Below are 16863 nucleotides of genomic sequence, written 5' to 3' on the forward strand. Positions count from 1 at the left end.
AGTCATTAGGATAAAAAAATCAATCAGTAAATCAATTCTAAAAACATTTATTTTGATTATGTATTCAATATACTAGATGATAATAACAGTTTCTACCCAGAAGGATAAAATAGTAGGTAAAGTTAAAAGTAAATTTGAATATCCTTGAATTTATTTATTCTATGGAAATAAAGAAGGCAATAAGTTTGTTTGATTAAAAGACAAACAAATGTAATCTTACCTACATTTTAGGCTATACTTTTTGCTCTATGGTACATGCCAGTATGATGAGGAAACACTATCTCTCCTATAGTACAGTGAAATAAATGTCTTTCTACATAAATTTAAATGTTTAACTGAACTCATTTGTGTGATGGAAACAAGAAACTCAAATACTAATGCCAATAGATAAAAGGAAAATTAGCACAGAGAGTGAAAATAATAAGTGAGACATTAAAAATTTATCAGAATATAAATCCTGGTTTCTCATTCTGAACTGAAAAGCCAGATCTGATTTAGAAACAAAAACTGAATAGATTGCAAAATGGAGTGTGGATTGGAGACTGAGAAATTAGAGGCAGAAAGATATTAATGCAGAGTGGAATGGATGGAGTATGAGCTAGGTGTTGGAAATGCAGTGGGAAGATGGTGTTGGGAATGAGAGGAACTTTGGAGCAGGACACAGCAGACTTTGGCCATGATGAGTGCCAGAAAGAACTCGGCCTAGTGAATGGGAAGGCACGGCTGTCATGAACCAAGACAGGAAAAGCAAATTGTGTTGTTTACTTGCCTAGAGAGAAAAGATACAAATATAAATTAGTTAATGGATTATTTGAAACTATAACTTACAAGGTTACCTTAGATCTGTTAAAATGTGTTTGGAATTACGGTCATCTCATTCTAGGATAAATAATATATGGTCTTGAACTATTACTACTTAAGTGCCTCTTGTGGATGTGGCTTATTTAGATTATATCTGAAAACAACAACTACCCCTTTCATAGAAACAGATCACTGAGCCAAAACTCAGCTTTTTGATAGTCAATAATCAAGAAGAAAACGCCATAAAAAGACCTCCGGCCACCACAATGGATGCCAGGCACAAAAAGCATTAGAAGATTCTGTGCTTTACGCAATATTCATTTCGTTTCCTGGGTGCAATGAGAGTCCATAGGCACAATTATTAATGACTGTTTGTATCTGCCAGGATAGATAAGGTTACATTGTCAAAAGAAAAAAACTCAGTGGCTTGAAACAGCAAAAATGTATTTCTCACCCACACTGCACATCCATTACAGGTTAACAGAGTGACTGTGCTTCTCATAGTCACTCAAGACACAGTTGAAGAGCATTTTATCTAGACACAGGCATTCTGGATTATCACAATAGGGGAAAACAAATGGTGATTTGCAAATAGAATTTTAAAACATCCACCTGGAAGTGACACACATTACTTCTGTCCACATTTCTGCGGTCAAGGCAAGCCTCATGACCACACTTAGTTCAAGGGATTAGGGAAGTATAATGCTACTGTGTGTCTGGAAAACAGAGGATTAGGAATCCACAGTCAAGTAGACAGCATCCAGCTGATAAGAGAAAATGCTTGTCGAAGCATTATTAAACTAGATGCACCACACACATGTAAAGTTTTACTATTATAGTACTACAAAGTACCTTATCATCTATGAACACTTGCAGTAACTGGCACTTGGTAGTTTTGCACTTACGGCATAACCTCCCTGTTATATATTTCTACTTAGAACAATGCCATTCTCTAAGGAGCCTTGTCTGACTCCTAAGACGGAGTGGATGCCTAAGGAACAATTATAGTGCCCTGTGTTTACTTCTATGTCATACTACCTAGGCTGCTTTTAATTGGCACCTCAAGGGCAAGGAATGAGTCAAAGGCTTCTTCGGATCAATCACTGGCCAATTTCTAGAGGTCAGACCATATGCAAGAGGCTGCTCGGTTACTTCCTTGCTCAAATGACTACACCCCAGACTTTGTGCCCCTTGGGCTGCAAACTTGACTCTTGGAGTCTAAAATAACTTCTGGCATTAAGGCTAACTGGTTTTTTTTGAGTTGGAGTCTCATTCTGTCGCCCAGACTGGAGTGCAGTTGCACGCTCGCAACCACCCCAGCATCGATCTGCTGGACTCAGATGATCCTTCTGCCTCAGCCTTCCAAGTAAGGTTAACCTTTTTAATAATCCCTGCAGTTGAGACTGACTATACCTACATATGCTTGCTTACACATTTTATGTCTTTGAGCCTTAGTCATTATAATATAGACCATGAGGCAATTACATGACTCTAGTTAAAACAATTAACTGTTAATACTGCTATTTATTCCTTTATTATGTTGCATGAGTTTTAGATATCTTGGGGAAGTGACAACATAGATTTTCAATGCAAGTTGGCAGTGTAATTTTGAAGGACAATTTTTCAGGTTAGTGTTTTAAGTGTACCTACATACCAATTTAAAATTTTCTTAGAATGAATACACTGTTATACCTCCTCTATTGGCTAGATTTTAAAGTGCTGGTTCTATACTTACAAGAAGAGACATGATGGTTTTAACATTAAACAAAACCTTCTTACCTGATTTAAATAGTGTTTTCATTTCTGGTTCAGAGACTAATCTAGGCATGATAACAAAATCCAGATTTTATTGTGTTTGAAAAATAACATCAAAATCCCAGAAGACACCAGAAAAATTTCCAAAGTCTTTCTAATTCTAATGGAAGTTAAATATATCATTTCTTTTTCTTGGGCTTTTCTCTTTGGACTGTGAAGCCCTACTTAAATCTTGGAGAGCAATTCCCAGTTAATTGATTTACTAGCTATAACCCACAGGTAAAGTTCCTCATTAACAAGCACATAAAAAACAAACGTTGTACATAACAGAGAGTCATAATACTGCATTTTGTTAATCTTTCACTTGAAATAATACCCCTTAATGTGCACGTTTTCTGATCTTTCAAGTCTAATGGTCACTATGAAGCACCTGATTGCCTCCCTTTTATACCCTGGGAGAGAAAGGTGAGAAGTGACCAAGCCATCAAAATTGACACCCTTGTATTAAGAGGAAACAGTCAAAAATAAGTCTAAATATTTCCTTACCTTTTCCCACAGTTCTTTACTCCCCTTCTACCTTTTTCAAAACCATCTAAAATTCCCAAAAGTAAATAAAAAGACTTGTTTTATTCACTTAAGAAAGTGAAACATATGCCTTTTCTTCCCTTCCTTCCCAGGCCTGGGAAAATGTTAGCAACTTTCCAGTAGGAACCTTGGTACCTAGGAGTCTAGCTGTAGTCCAGCATATTTTCTTTCCTTCATTAGATGAATGTATGATTCCCTTTTGGAGCCCACAAATGCCATTGGAAAAAGGCTTTTCATTAACACAGCCATGACCCCCGTGGAAAATGCTCTTATTGATCATCCTGCGTGAATTCGTCATCACGTCCATCAGAGGGATGGGCTTCAGATTTCTTGTAAAGTTTTCCCCTGTCAGTACAGTTTGATAAAAAATTGTTTTTTCGTAGACCTAAACAAAACTCTTTTGCTTAAACTTTCCTAATCTGGGAAAAAGCAATGAATGGGCTCAGGCTCCAGACAGAAAAGGCATGCCTCTAAGAGAGCCGCCATCCAGCTGAAAACTGGAAACCACTTGACTCAAGGCAACCTGAGCTATTTCTGTTTCCTGCTGTTGGTTAACTATGGGATTAAGACCAGGCTCATTTCTGCCTCTATTGTTTGGTCAGCTGAACCTCCCACCCAGAATGTACCTCTCCTCTTTGTTCAACCTAACCAATCTACCTGTCCCTCAGTGTAAGAATACAACCCAGAGTCTCTTCTGAACAACTACTCAGTGGTAGGGATCGTGCCTTCTGTTTCTCTTTTTTTTTTGTTTTTTTTTTTTTTTAAGCTCTAGTCTCACTCTGTCACCCAAACTGGAGTGCAGGGGCCGCTCCCGGCCACTGCAGCCTCGACCTGCTGGGCTCCGGCGATCCTTCTGCCTCAGCCTTCCAAGCAGCTGGAACTACAGGCATGCGCTAACACGCCTGGCTGATTTTTTTATTTATTGTAGAGATGAGGTCTCGCTGCCCAGGCAGGTCTCGCTGCTCAGGCAATTCACTCACTTCAGCCTCCCAAAGGCACAGGATTACAGGCTGAGCCACTAAGCCTAGCTCTGTTTCTTCTTATCTCCCAATCCCCCCCTGACATATTACCATGTACTTAGAAAGCAACCTAGAATTGCTCTTTAAATATGCAAAAGGACAAAATCTGGGGGTGAAGGAAGTGGAGAGAAAGCACAAATTTTAAAAAGAACACATATACACACATATATATGTTTTTAAATAAAAATTTGGGACTATTTCTTTCTAAAACTGAACTCCCATTGACATTTAACCGGTCCCTTATTTTTCAACCGTTTTGCACATGTATGATAGTTTCTGTAAACATTAGCTCACCTTCTTGATAACAAATTGTGATCATTTTAAAAGAAATTAGACAGCTCTGCCAGAAAAGCTTACACCAAATTTGAGATCAAAATACACGTTTCTTATACTCACTGCTATGTATTCCCGATATTTTGGGTCTTTACACAACTTCTAAGAGTTTAGAATACTTTTGGCAATATCAGTGCATCTGATAGTTCCTACCAACCATAACCTGTTCAACAAGAAATTATTCTGAAAACCTTCCTTGCAAATCTCTTATGCAAAAAAAAAAAAACAAAAAACATTTTTTCCCTATGGCATTCCAGAATGTTCATCAATGTTCTGTATGGTGCCATGATCTTACAAGTTTGAGTTCAATAAAGCTGAACAAGTTACTTTATTGCAGAATATCTTGGAACTTTCGGTGTGGAACGTACAGTGTGGATCATGGGGGAGGATATAGAATATAACACTTCTCAACGTTTCACAACACTATTCAAGGAGTACATGTGAGGACCTGGCAAGTGCACCTGCACCCATAGAGACTAGAATGTCTCTCTGTCCTGTGTTCTCTTTAAGAAAGCCAATGGTGTCATGGCACACATTTTGTTACACACCAAAATGGTTACTGCAAAACTTGCCTTAGCCTGGAGGAATTTTCCAGTCTCCTTGGACAACATGATTACTTTAACCTTAGAAATTAGGGCAAAGGATCGTCCTTAAAATTCTCAAGTTTATTGAGAATTAATGATCAACTCTAATTGCTTAAATAACCTGCTTATGCAGGTTCAGACAGTGAAAATAATTTCTGGTGAACAGAGCATTCAATTCTCTCTTCCTCACCATCTCCCTCATCTGTCCAGAACTAAATTTCCTTCAAATTAAAGATGGAAGGAAAAATAAACCATGCAAGTATGCCTTTCATAGAAAGATAAATATGGAAAAAGAGTTTAGAAGCTTGTAAATTTGGAGCCAGAGGTTTAGGTACTTGAAGATCTCAGACTTTGTGTTAGAATTGGAATTTTTATATCTTGGCTCTATCTTTTTTAGATTTTTACTCTTATTTTCCAAAAGCAAAGTGAGTTTTTTTAATATACATGACAAGTCATACTTTTATATTCCTTCCAACAGAACTATAGTACCTAATGAGTTTCAATATTTTTAAGAAAGAAAAATAGAATAGAAGAAGCCCTCTGGTTTTCCATGCAATTTAAGAAGGATAAAAATTATAATTAGTGTAGGTATGTGTAAGGATATTTCATTACTAGAACAGTAAAAATATTGATGACAATAACCTCAGAGAAATATTCCTTAAAACTCCAAGCCACAAATCCTGGGATGATGTATCAAAAGCCTGTTGGAAACAAAAGTTTGGATTCAGAGTGGCATGTGGGTACCTGTTTTTCTCTGCAAAATAATTCAGTCATTGTAATTATTTTTAACAGAATTGGGCTTCACACTGTGGGATAATGAGCTGGAAAATGTATTTGTTTTAAATAAAGGCATTTTCACACTACAAGAACACACAAACATCTACGAAACCCAAATGCGCCCGTCCAGCGTGCCTGGTAAAAGAGCCAATTTGTTGTTATTTCCAACTGTGTAGAAATAATTTGCTGCAAATTCAGACTACAATGCAAACAGGTGCTTCTTGAAAGAAACCCCATGAATCTGGAATTGCCAAGGATTGGGACAGCTGGGAAACATGAAGATGTTCTCTCTCAAATGGCAAGTAAGCCTCTGGGCCTACTGGAATCCTGACCCTAAACATTACTTTCAGGTTGATCATTCGTGACCATAGGATCAGGCTGGCCTCTCAAGTGAACTTTCTGATTTCACCAGAGCTATGCATTTGCACTAACAATGCTAAGAAATCACATTTTAAACTAAGAATGTATGGGAAGGTGATTTCCAAACAAACCTCGGGAGGGTAGATAAGGGATGTCAGATGCAAATAACCCTTACTCCAAATTCTACCGGTTTCATCCTTTGAATTAACTAAAGACAAAACGAAGGGAGAGAAGAGTAGAATGGACAGCTACAAAAAATAAAGAGAGAGAGAGCAATTGTAATGAAAAGGGAAGGGGAAATTAGAATGCTGAAGATCAGCAAGTTGAATTATGCAGCAAGAACAGATGATGCAAGAATGAAATTCAAAAGAAGGAATTAGAAATTACCTGAGGCTTTAAAGAAAAATTGCCAAGAATGCAAAGATAATCTAAGCATAGAATATTTAGATTGGTGTTATATACAATAGGTGTTCAAGAAATACTGCTCAGCATTGGTGATTCTTGCTTGAACCTTAACATATCGCCAGTACTTCTTCATAGTTCTGCCTAGAGTTTATTGTTAGATCTTATTAGGTTCCCAAGAAGTTTGATGGCTTTAAACCTTCTTTTTTACAGATTTGGTTTCTTTCTCCCAAGTCTTTAAAACACTCCTTTGCCACCAAATTCGGTTACCACAACAGAGAAATCTAATCTGAAGTTTAAAAGTATTCACCAGTACAAATAGAACTTCTGCAGAATGGCACCAACATGTCCTGGCATGATTCTCAGCAAGGATTTTCCAGGTAATAAATAAACCCAATAATGCACTTGAATATATCCTAGACTTCACAGAAAAGGCAAAATTGTTGACAGCAGCTTTTAGCATAAACTGAGTCACATTTTCAGCTTGGATGTCATGTGACTAATTTATATACAGCCCAAGTGTCAAAACAAAGACATAAAAACAATTGTCAACTTTAAGTGTCACAGAGTAAGACCTTTCCCCTCTGTTTTACATTGTGCCAAACATATAAAAATGACTTGGTTGTATAAAAATGACTTTGACTAAATTAGTTTAATTTCAAGTTCTGATAGCTGAATTCATATGAATTCATACATGAAGCAAATATTTTCTTTCTAGAATTGATGTTGCAGCTCTCTCTGGAGTTTCTTGATTGCCTTGGGAAAAGAATTAATGTTTCAGGACTATATCACAGGGGTATTTGGAAATGTAAAATGTGGTATCTGCATTTTATCTCTATCAAATAAGAAGCGTTTCCAGGCTCTTCCTTATACTAACTTGTCCTTGAGAAAAGTACCTTTTTGGGCCACTCGGAAAACAAGCTGTCAACCCTAATTATTTATTCTAACTTTTTTCAAGAAGCATGGGTCCTATGACATGGGGAACTCTTTGTTTTACTGAGCTCCTTGTTGTGAAAAGGGTATATTAAATTTACAGCTGTCATTTTAGATACTACTCTCTCTTGTTTTTCCAATAAATGTTTTCTTTTTCTTTTTCTTCTTTTTTTTTTTTTTGAGTAGGAGTCTCACTGTGTCACCCAGGCTGGAGTGCATGCTCATGGCCACCACACACTCAACCTGCTGGGCTCAGGTGATCCTTCCACCTCAACCTTCCAAGTAGTTGGGACCACAGGCGCATGCCACCATACCCAACTAATTTTTTAATTTATTATTGAGACGAGGTCTCACCATGTTGTCCAGGCTGGTCTCGAATCCATGGACTCGGGCAATCCTCTCGCCTCTGCCTCCCAAAGTGCTGGGATTACAGGCATGAGCCACCGCACTCAGCTAAATGTTTTCTTTATAATAGCTGAAGCAATAATGATAATGCATACAGTTTCATAACTACTACACATATATCTTCTCAGTGAGCTATTCATAGTTTAGCATAAAATAACCCTTTTGTTCATCAAATTTGGGGCCTTAAGTTCTTTTTTTTAGGGTGTGGTCATACATACTTCAGTTTTGTTAAGTTTTTTGGCATATATGGAATTTTTTTTTTTTTTTTTGAGTTGGAGTCTCACTCTGTCGCCCAGACTGGAGTGCAGTGGATGCTCCCGGCCACTGCAGCCTCAACCTGCTGGGCTCCGGCCATCCTTCCACCTCAGCCTTCCAAGTAGCTGGAACTACAGGCGTGCGCTACCACGCCCAGCTGATTTTTTGATTTATTGTAGAGATGAGGTCTCGCTGCCCAGGCGGGTCTCAAACCCGCGGGGTCAGGCAATCCACTCACCTTTTTATTTTCAGTCTTCTTGTGCCATTTTATTTTGGTGTTGTCTCCAGCCCATACCTAGATATTATTTTTTACCCAATCTGAAAATCTCCATTCTTTAATATAGGAGTTCAAGTCAATTAATAAATATTAAAACAATACTGCATATTGTCATCCATTAATAAATATAACAACTATCACAACTAATACCAGACTTGTCCTTATTTCTACTACCTAGTTTATGTTTTCTTTTAACAATGTTTCTTGTTCTTTTTTGCTCTTCTTTCTTCTGATGAACTTTTTGAATTACTGATGAGCTTTTTCTTTATTCTATTTCTTTCCTTCTATCTGGAAGTTGTAGTGCCCATTTTTTACTTAGTGATTACTCTTACATTTTCACCTCACACATTTCAACTTATATTTTTCAAACACATGTAAAATGAATTAGGATCTATATTCATCTGCTGAACCAGAGGAAAATCTGAGCATCACCTAACTTCCCTTGCCCCATCACATGATGTAAGTATCTAATAATTTAGTTATGAATTAATTTATTTTCTATTATACATTGGCAATTATTTAGACAATTAAAAGTTTTACTAGTTTCTGCTCACTGGAATTTTTTGTATTCCATACCTTCCTCTTTCTGGAATATATCCTTCACATTCTGCGGACTGCTTGAATAATGCCTTTTCCCTGAAAATAATTTAAATTTAACCTCATAATTGAATTATAATTAGACCAATAGACATCCAGATTTAAAATTATTTTCACTCAAGGACTATTATGCAACTTCAAAGAAGGAACTCCTGCCACGTGTGACACGAACAAACCTCAAGGATATTATGCTAAGTGAAATAAGCCAGTCAAAAAAGGAAAAATACTGTATGATTCCACTCACATGAAGTATCGAAAGCAATCAAAATCATAGAAACAGAAAGTAAAAAAGGGGTTGCCAAGTTTTGGGGTAGAGGGAGGAAGAATTAGTGCTTAATGGGTATGGAGTTTCAGTTTTGCAAGATGCAAAAGCTCTAGAGATCTGTTGCACAACAATGTGAATATACTTAATACTACTAAATGGCAAAAGTGGAAATGGTAAATTTAATGCTATGCATTTTTACCATAATAAAAATATTACAGTATTTTCATTGAAAATTTTGAAGATATTGCTCAATTTTCTTTCTTTCTTTCTTTCTTTTTTTTTTTTTTTTTGCTTTCAGTTTAGCTAATTCAGTAAAAAAAAGTCTGATGTTAATCTGTTTCTCATTCTTTAGCAGGTAATGGTTTATTCTTTTCAGGAAGCTTTAGAATATTTGCTTTATCCTTGGTATTCTAATCTTACTATGCTGTTTCTCGGTAGGTGTTTTTTCATTCACCATGTTCAGCACTTACTTAGTCTTTTAATATGAGGAATCAGATCTTTCTTAGTTTGGGAGATTTTCTTCTATTATTGATTTGAGTATTCAATTTCTTCCTTCTAGAGCTTCTTGGGACCCTCATTTTCATTCCATCATATCTCTCAACTTCTCTTTTAGATACCATGTCTTTATAATTTTGATCTGTATCATGGGCAATGTTCTCATCTTTATTTTATAGACCATTAATTTGTCTTTTATTTATGCCCGTTATGATTCAGCCTATCTATTGGATTTTATTGTGCAACGATGCTTTTAATCTCCACATACTATCTTTTTATTCTTAGATTGTTCTTTTTTTTTTTTTTTTGAGTTTGGAGTTGGAATCCCACTTTGTCACCCAGACTGGAGTGCAGTGGCACGCTCCCGGCCCCTGCAGCCTCAACCTGCTGGGCTCTGGTGATCCTTCCACTTCAGCCTTCCAAGTAGCTGGAATTACATGCATGTGCTACCACGCCCAGCTAATTTTTGATTTATTGTAGAGATGAGGTCTCACCAAGTTGCCCAGGCTGGTCTCGAATCCGCGGGCTCAGGCAATCCACCCGCCTCAGCCTCCCTAAATGCTAGGATTACAGGCTGAGCCACCAAGCCCAGCCAATTGGTCTCTTTTTATAGGAGACTATACTTAATTTATGAATGTCTCTTTACTATCTCTATGAATACAACGAACCATTTTTAAAATTGCTTTTTATGTCCCCCAACTTATTTCTTTGTCTTTCAAATCTCATATCATTAGATTTTAATATCCACTACTTCTTTACTATTGTTGTGATTATGATCCTTCAGATCTCCAACTCTCATTTTTTGCACAGTTTAAACATCTGATTTATTGTCACTCTGTCTAATAGTCCTGTTGTCTTTTTTTCTTTGATTATACTTCAACAATTTAATCATAGCCTTTTTAAAAAAAGATGTGGGGGTACAATTCAGGGTTAGGTATACAAATGTTCATTATGCAGGTACCTTTGTTGATGAGATATGCCCTTCCCTCAACTGCCAATTCCCCCCCCCCCCCACTTCCCTGGCAGTTTCCCACTACTGCCAATCCCCTTCTTATTAAGACAATTGTACATGGTTCGCTTATGAGTGAGAACATATGGTACTCTGTGCCCTGTTGTCTTAATTCTTATCAATGTCTACATAAATGGACTTCTGTCCTCCATGACCTTAGCTTCCACCTTACCTCAGCTATTGGCACTTTTGGTCATGCCTTAGACCTTTCTAACAATTTTAACCCCTCCATGATCTTAATTTTATGTATCCCATTTTCAGACTACCATGTTGGGGTACTTTGTCTAGGACCCCAACTCAAACAATGCCTTCACCCAACCTGACTTTCCAATCCATTGATCCTACCATCTTTTCTCTTTGCCTCACTCCTCAGGCAGCTTATCTTCCCTCCCCAGTCACCATGAACTTTATGGTTAAGCATTATATTAACTCCCTTGTATATGCCTTTAATTCCCATGTCTCACTGTCACTTCGTTATAGGCATTTGATCAAATCACAAGCCTGGATAAATCCAATTTTCTGCCTACTCCAAACCTAAAGCTAGGCAATTTAACATGGATGACTGATCTCACTTTAAACTTAAATGAGTCTTTAATGGGGCCCAGCAATCACACTATAGTTCCCTAGTCCATTTGTTCTCCTACTCACAGATAACTGTCGCATTCCTTTCAAATATTTCAACACATCCACCCACCTTCTCACTCTCAACTGATGACTTTGTTTATTTCACTGGGAAAATTGAAGCAATCATAAGATAACTTTTACACATTCTCTTCCCACCTACTACCAGATTTTCACCATCAGACCTTCCCAATTACCAACACCTGTACTGTATGCTGTGCGTTCCTACCTTCCACTGTAGATGAACTATCAATATTCCTATTTAAAGGATGCTGCCTCTTGTCCAGCAGATCCAGCCTTTCAAAGGGCATAATTCTAAAACTCTCCACTCTGTCTCCTATGCCACCAAATTTTTGTTCTCTGCCGTGTCTTTTTCTTCAGCAGAGAAAATACATGTATGCCTCCTATTTTTTCAAAACAAATAAACAAACATACCTTTCTTCACAAATTTGTTATGTAGCAATAGATCGCTGATATAGTGATAATATGTTCTACATAAATGAGTTCTTCTAACTTATTACAGAAAATATTAACTTTCATTATTTTAACAATTTTAATAGACTATCTGGAAGTAGAAGAAGAATGAAAGGAAATTTCAGACATGAAGCATTTACTTCCAAATGACTTAAAAGTGGGAATAGCACGAGGGGTTACTAACCAAAAGAGGGCTTTGAACACACTGTTCTTGAAACAGTTCGATCAGTCAGTCAGGTGGATAAGAATCAAATCAGTGAACTGGTCCATTTTGTGAGAGACATCTTATAGAGCGTAAAAGTCGGAGGTTAAACTCCCAGAACTTCTTCCACAATGAGATAAAGGTCATTCTGAACTTTTACAAATGGACACTGTCATGATCAAGAGATCTGACAGGAAAAACAGCATCAAGTTCAAAGTGGAGATAGATCTCTGAATGCTGAGCTAAGAAGCAAAGGGACAACTAGGGATTGCATTACTGGAGCAGGTGGAGAGGGAGAAATTTTAACCTGTGGTAGAAGAAGGTAAAGGAAGACAATCAATACATTCTATTATAAGATTTTGTGCTACATTTCATACAATTTCTTTACATTGACTACATTATTTATGGCTACCATCTAGATATGATTGGCTCAATTCACCTTTCCATTTCCTGAGGAATTTCCAACATATTCCTCCAGAATTTCTGTGAATTTTCAGAAATTCTCAGAGCCATATAGGACCTTTTATATGACTCCTTGTGGGACTTGTCCTCCATGGAGGACAGAGCCATGTATGACTCCTTTCTCTGCCGGGTTGATTCAGCTTGGCATCTCACTCTTCCACTTGTATGGTCTCTGTTTATACCAGAGCAACATGAACATGGAACTCAAGCTCTATCCTTGGTTTTCCCTCTCCCCAAAATACAGTAAACATTTTATTCCCTTATAGTAGACTTTACTAAAGTTTTGCCTACCACAAACAATGTGACATTAGACATTAGAGTCCCCATTCTTTAGAAAGACCCTCAGTTAATTTTATTCACTTGGACTCCAGGATCTTGCCTTATTTCCCCGATCTTTTCTCTCTTCTCTCGTCTACCTACTCTTTCAATCCAAACAATTTATCAAGATAGTTTCTTAAGCAGAGATTGATCTCTCCGTCATAGGAATTTTCATGCCAGCAGTTGCTATAATTGGTTTCACCTTGCTGCAGTTGATTGACTGATTGGTATAAGAAATCAATCACAGACTTGTGTTGAAGATCATTACACAACTCCTTGATTTTGAAGAGGTAACATAAATCAAAGGCTGAGCATTTTGTGACCAAAGTGGATGATGGTACATCATATTATGCAGTAAGGACACTGTATGATACTAAATAACAGGAATAAGTTCAAAAGCAAATATACATACTTGGCATCATTGAGAGCAATGAGGGCACTAATTCTTTACCCTGAAATTTGGCAATAAATAATTAATAATTACTTTCCTTTCCAGTATGAGCAGTTATGTAAGGATAACCAAAGAACCATATTTGATGAGCAGAGGGTTTTTGTCTATTTGCTTTTTTTCTTATATTTTATTTTGAAGATGTGGAGTACGATTCAGGATCAAGTATACAAGTGGACATCATACAGGTAAAGTTTGGGCCTCCCTTTGGTCCTCACTTTGACTGGTTTGAGATCAGGTACCCTTATTGATGTTGTGTCCCCACCTCCACCCCTGCAGTATCCCACTACTGCCAATCCCTTTCCTATAGTATCATGGTAAAAGTTCAGGGTCGGCTTATGAGTAAGAACATATGGTACTCTGTTCTTTGTTTTGTGATAGATCACAATATTATAGACTCTAAATCCCTTCAAGCTGCTGCAAAATCCTAGAATTCCAATTAATAAATGTAAAATGAATGATAGATTATTAAAATCATCATTCTATAGTTGCTAATAAAATAATTGAGTCCGACAACAATCTCCAATACATAAAACCACTAGAAGAAATTTTGAGGAACTTTTGATAGAGGGCTCAGGTTATTGCTATCAGAACCCTCTCATCCATCTCAGTGTCACTGAACATGGGACAAACGGCCTTTATGCGCCTTCTGAGTTGAAGACTGTGGGCAGCATATACACAACAGGTATCTCATGTTGCCCATGGGGAGGCATGAATTACTTCAAACTTTTTACTCCTTACAATAACATGCCAATTTAAGTTTATTTGACTCTTCAGGTGAGTTCAAGGTTTTTTTCATTAAAAAAAAAATAGTTACTGAGTACATTTAATGTTATAGGCACTGTGTTAGCTTTTGTGGCTACAAAACTGAAAGGATCCAAACTCCATCCTCAAGAGGTTTATAGTCACCTGGATTAACAATCTCCTCCAATTAACATCAGAGGAAGCAAACGCAAAAGTGGATGCTATACAATTGCCACCTAATTCTCCCGGGATTAACATGACAGGATTCAGAGAGGAGTTGACACCAGACAAGATGTAAATGAGCAGCATCTCATCTAACTGACAGTGGAGAAAATTCCATTATACAAGGAAGAAAGTACCAAAAACAAGAGCAGTGAAGAATTGTGGTATAATCAGGAAATGCCTAGTGATCTGATTTGGCTAAAATATAGGCTATATGGTGTGGCGAGAAAGTGGTGGGGAATTCAGGAGATAAGACTTGAAAATTAAACTAAGGTTTGATTATAAACTATTTTTAACTTATGTTGAAATTTTTAAATTTTATATCATAGACATTAGATGGCCACTGCCTTATTTTAGGCAGGAAAGTAATAGATTATATTTGCTCAAGATCTCTCCAGAAGTCTTATGGAATATGAATTGAAGACGGGGACGACCAGAGACATGAGTTGAGTTACATGACTACCACAATTGCGATAATGCGAGACCAGAGCAACAAGAGTGGGGTCAAACAGGAAGAGATGAGTGGAATATTTTGAAGAGAAAGATACTAATGTCCACATTGCAAGCATAGGAGATGGAGCTTGCCAACTCAGTGTGTTATCAGTTCAAAAGAATGTGTAGAGAGACATCTCTCCCAGAGCTTTCTCATCTATTTAGTATGTTCCAATTAGGCAATAAGGATTCCTACAATATTGTTGAAATATCATAGTCTAAAAATGTCATTATGATTTCACAACAAAAAGGAGAATTGGAATCTAGCAAGCCCTTCTCTGGTCTCGGAACCAAGCTTTGTTTCAGAGTTTATTTATATAAAAAAATAAAAATGAAGTTATTTACACTCGTCTAGCATGTGAAAAGAAGAGATGGGAACCTGATAACGAGCAACACAGTGATTTATGTTACTTAGGATAGCCCTGCATTCTAATGACATCTTTTAACAGTGCTCTTTTATAGCAGTACACTTGGAGCAGCTGTTAAGTGGTTTCACTTACATCTCCTTGAGCCTGTGCATTTAGATGGCATGTAACCACCAGGTTTCCTATCTTTAGAACAGTATATGACCTGTTAGTTATACAATATTCTGAAGTACACATTTTCAACATCAAGTGCAAAGATCAAATGGATAGAAACTATTTCTTGTATCCAACGGTTTATTTAAGTCTCTGCCTGGCTCTTGAATTTCTAGGCAACATTTAAATCTGGATAATATACTAAAACATGTTTAATTCTAAGACACGTCCATGAACTTTGGTAATGCGCAAATTCAACACATATACCTGGGTTTCCTACAGGTAGCTAGACAATAAACATGGATATATTTTCCCACCAACTCTTCACCTATTCCTATCCCAAAACACTTTTTTCCCCAATTTTTCTTTCTTCTTAGCACATTTCTTTCCAGTCATATAGAACTAAAGGGTAAGAATGATAAGTAGGGAGAGTAAGAGTTTGACAGAAATACTAGCAATGAAAGCGCCAAAGAGGGTGGAGATGTATGGGAAATGACTATTGTTTCCTCCTGAATACAAAAAAAAAAAAAAAAGAGTTTTAGGAGGCCAATGTCGAGAAGTTCAACATCTACAAAGAAAGAATTCCAAAAGAAAAACTTATCAATGAGTCACCACACTGGAAAGTTATTACAGAAAGTCAGCCAGAAAAAATAAAATGGCTATTACCTTCAAAGGAGGCAAAATGAAGTGAATTTCGAAGTACTGATTCTGTATGGTAAAATTCAGTACAGTGTGAAGGACAAAGACTTTGGGGCCACAGAAGCCCCTCCTTCAAACTTCCACTCTTCCACTTGCCAGCAGGGAGACTTTAAGCAGGTCATTTAAACCCTAGACCCTGAGTGCTTTATCTTTTACACGGAAAAAAAGAATATCTAACTGAGAGCTGTGGTGACAATTAGGTCAGATTATGTTTGAGAAGCATTTTGTGTGCCTTTAGCATAGCTACTAATGGTGACTTGATTACTTTGCTATACTCAAGACATGTGGAGAGCTGTCCTTGCAGGAGCTGTTCGAGGACAGGTGACTAAATAGAAAAGGCCATAAAAGTTTACGAGTGGATTAAAACGTGAAAGCAAAGAGAAAGGTTATGCTTGAGAAAAGCAAGACAGTATGACATTTGGTTAGTGTTTCATGGGGATAAATGATCTTTACTGCTCTATGGTTATAGCTATGTTAAAAAGGTTTTTGGCCCAGTCATTCAGAACAATGTCAGATATTGATAAGGATGGTTGTTTGAGCATAACCCACCAGACCATTCTGGGGAAGTTAAACGATCCAAGCTATTTTCCATCATCTGCATCTTTTTCCCTTACTCAAGAAATGGGTTAGGGAAATGAAGGAATGAATTAATCAATCAATGGACCAATCAATTATTATCAATCAATTCCTAGATCAGAAACCCAAAGGACCACCCACCTTAATGCATGGAATAAAGTGTAGTGTTACTTCTATCAAAATCACCACACAAAGAAAGTCACAGCCATTAGAAATGGCATTCTTCAGCCAACTA

Source organism: Carlito syrichta, unplaced genomic scaffold (genome assembly GCF_000164805.1).
Source record: "Carlito syrichta isolate Samal-C Ts95f unplaced genomic scaffold, Tarsius_syrichta-2.0.1 Scaffold306376, whole genome shotgun sequence".
NCBI lineage: Eukaryota > Metazoa > Chordata > Mammalia > Primates > Tarsiidae > Carlito > Carlito syrichta.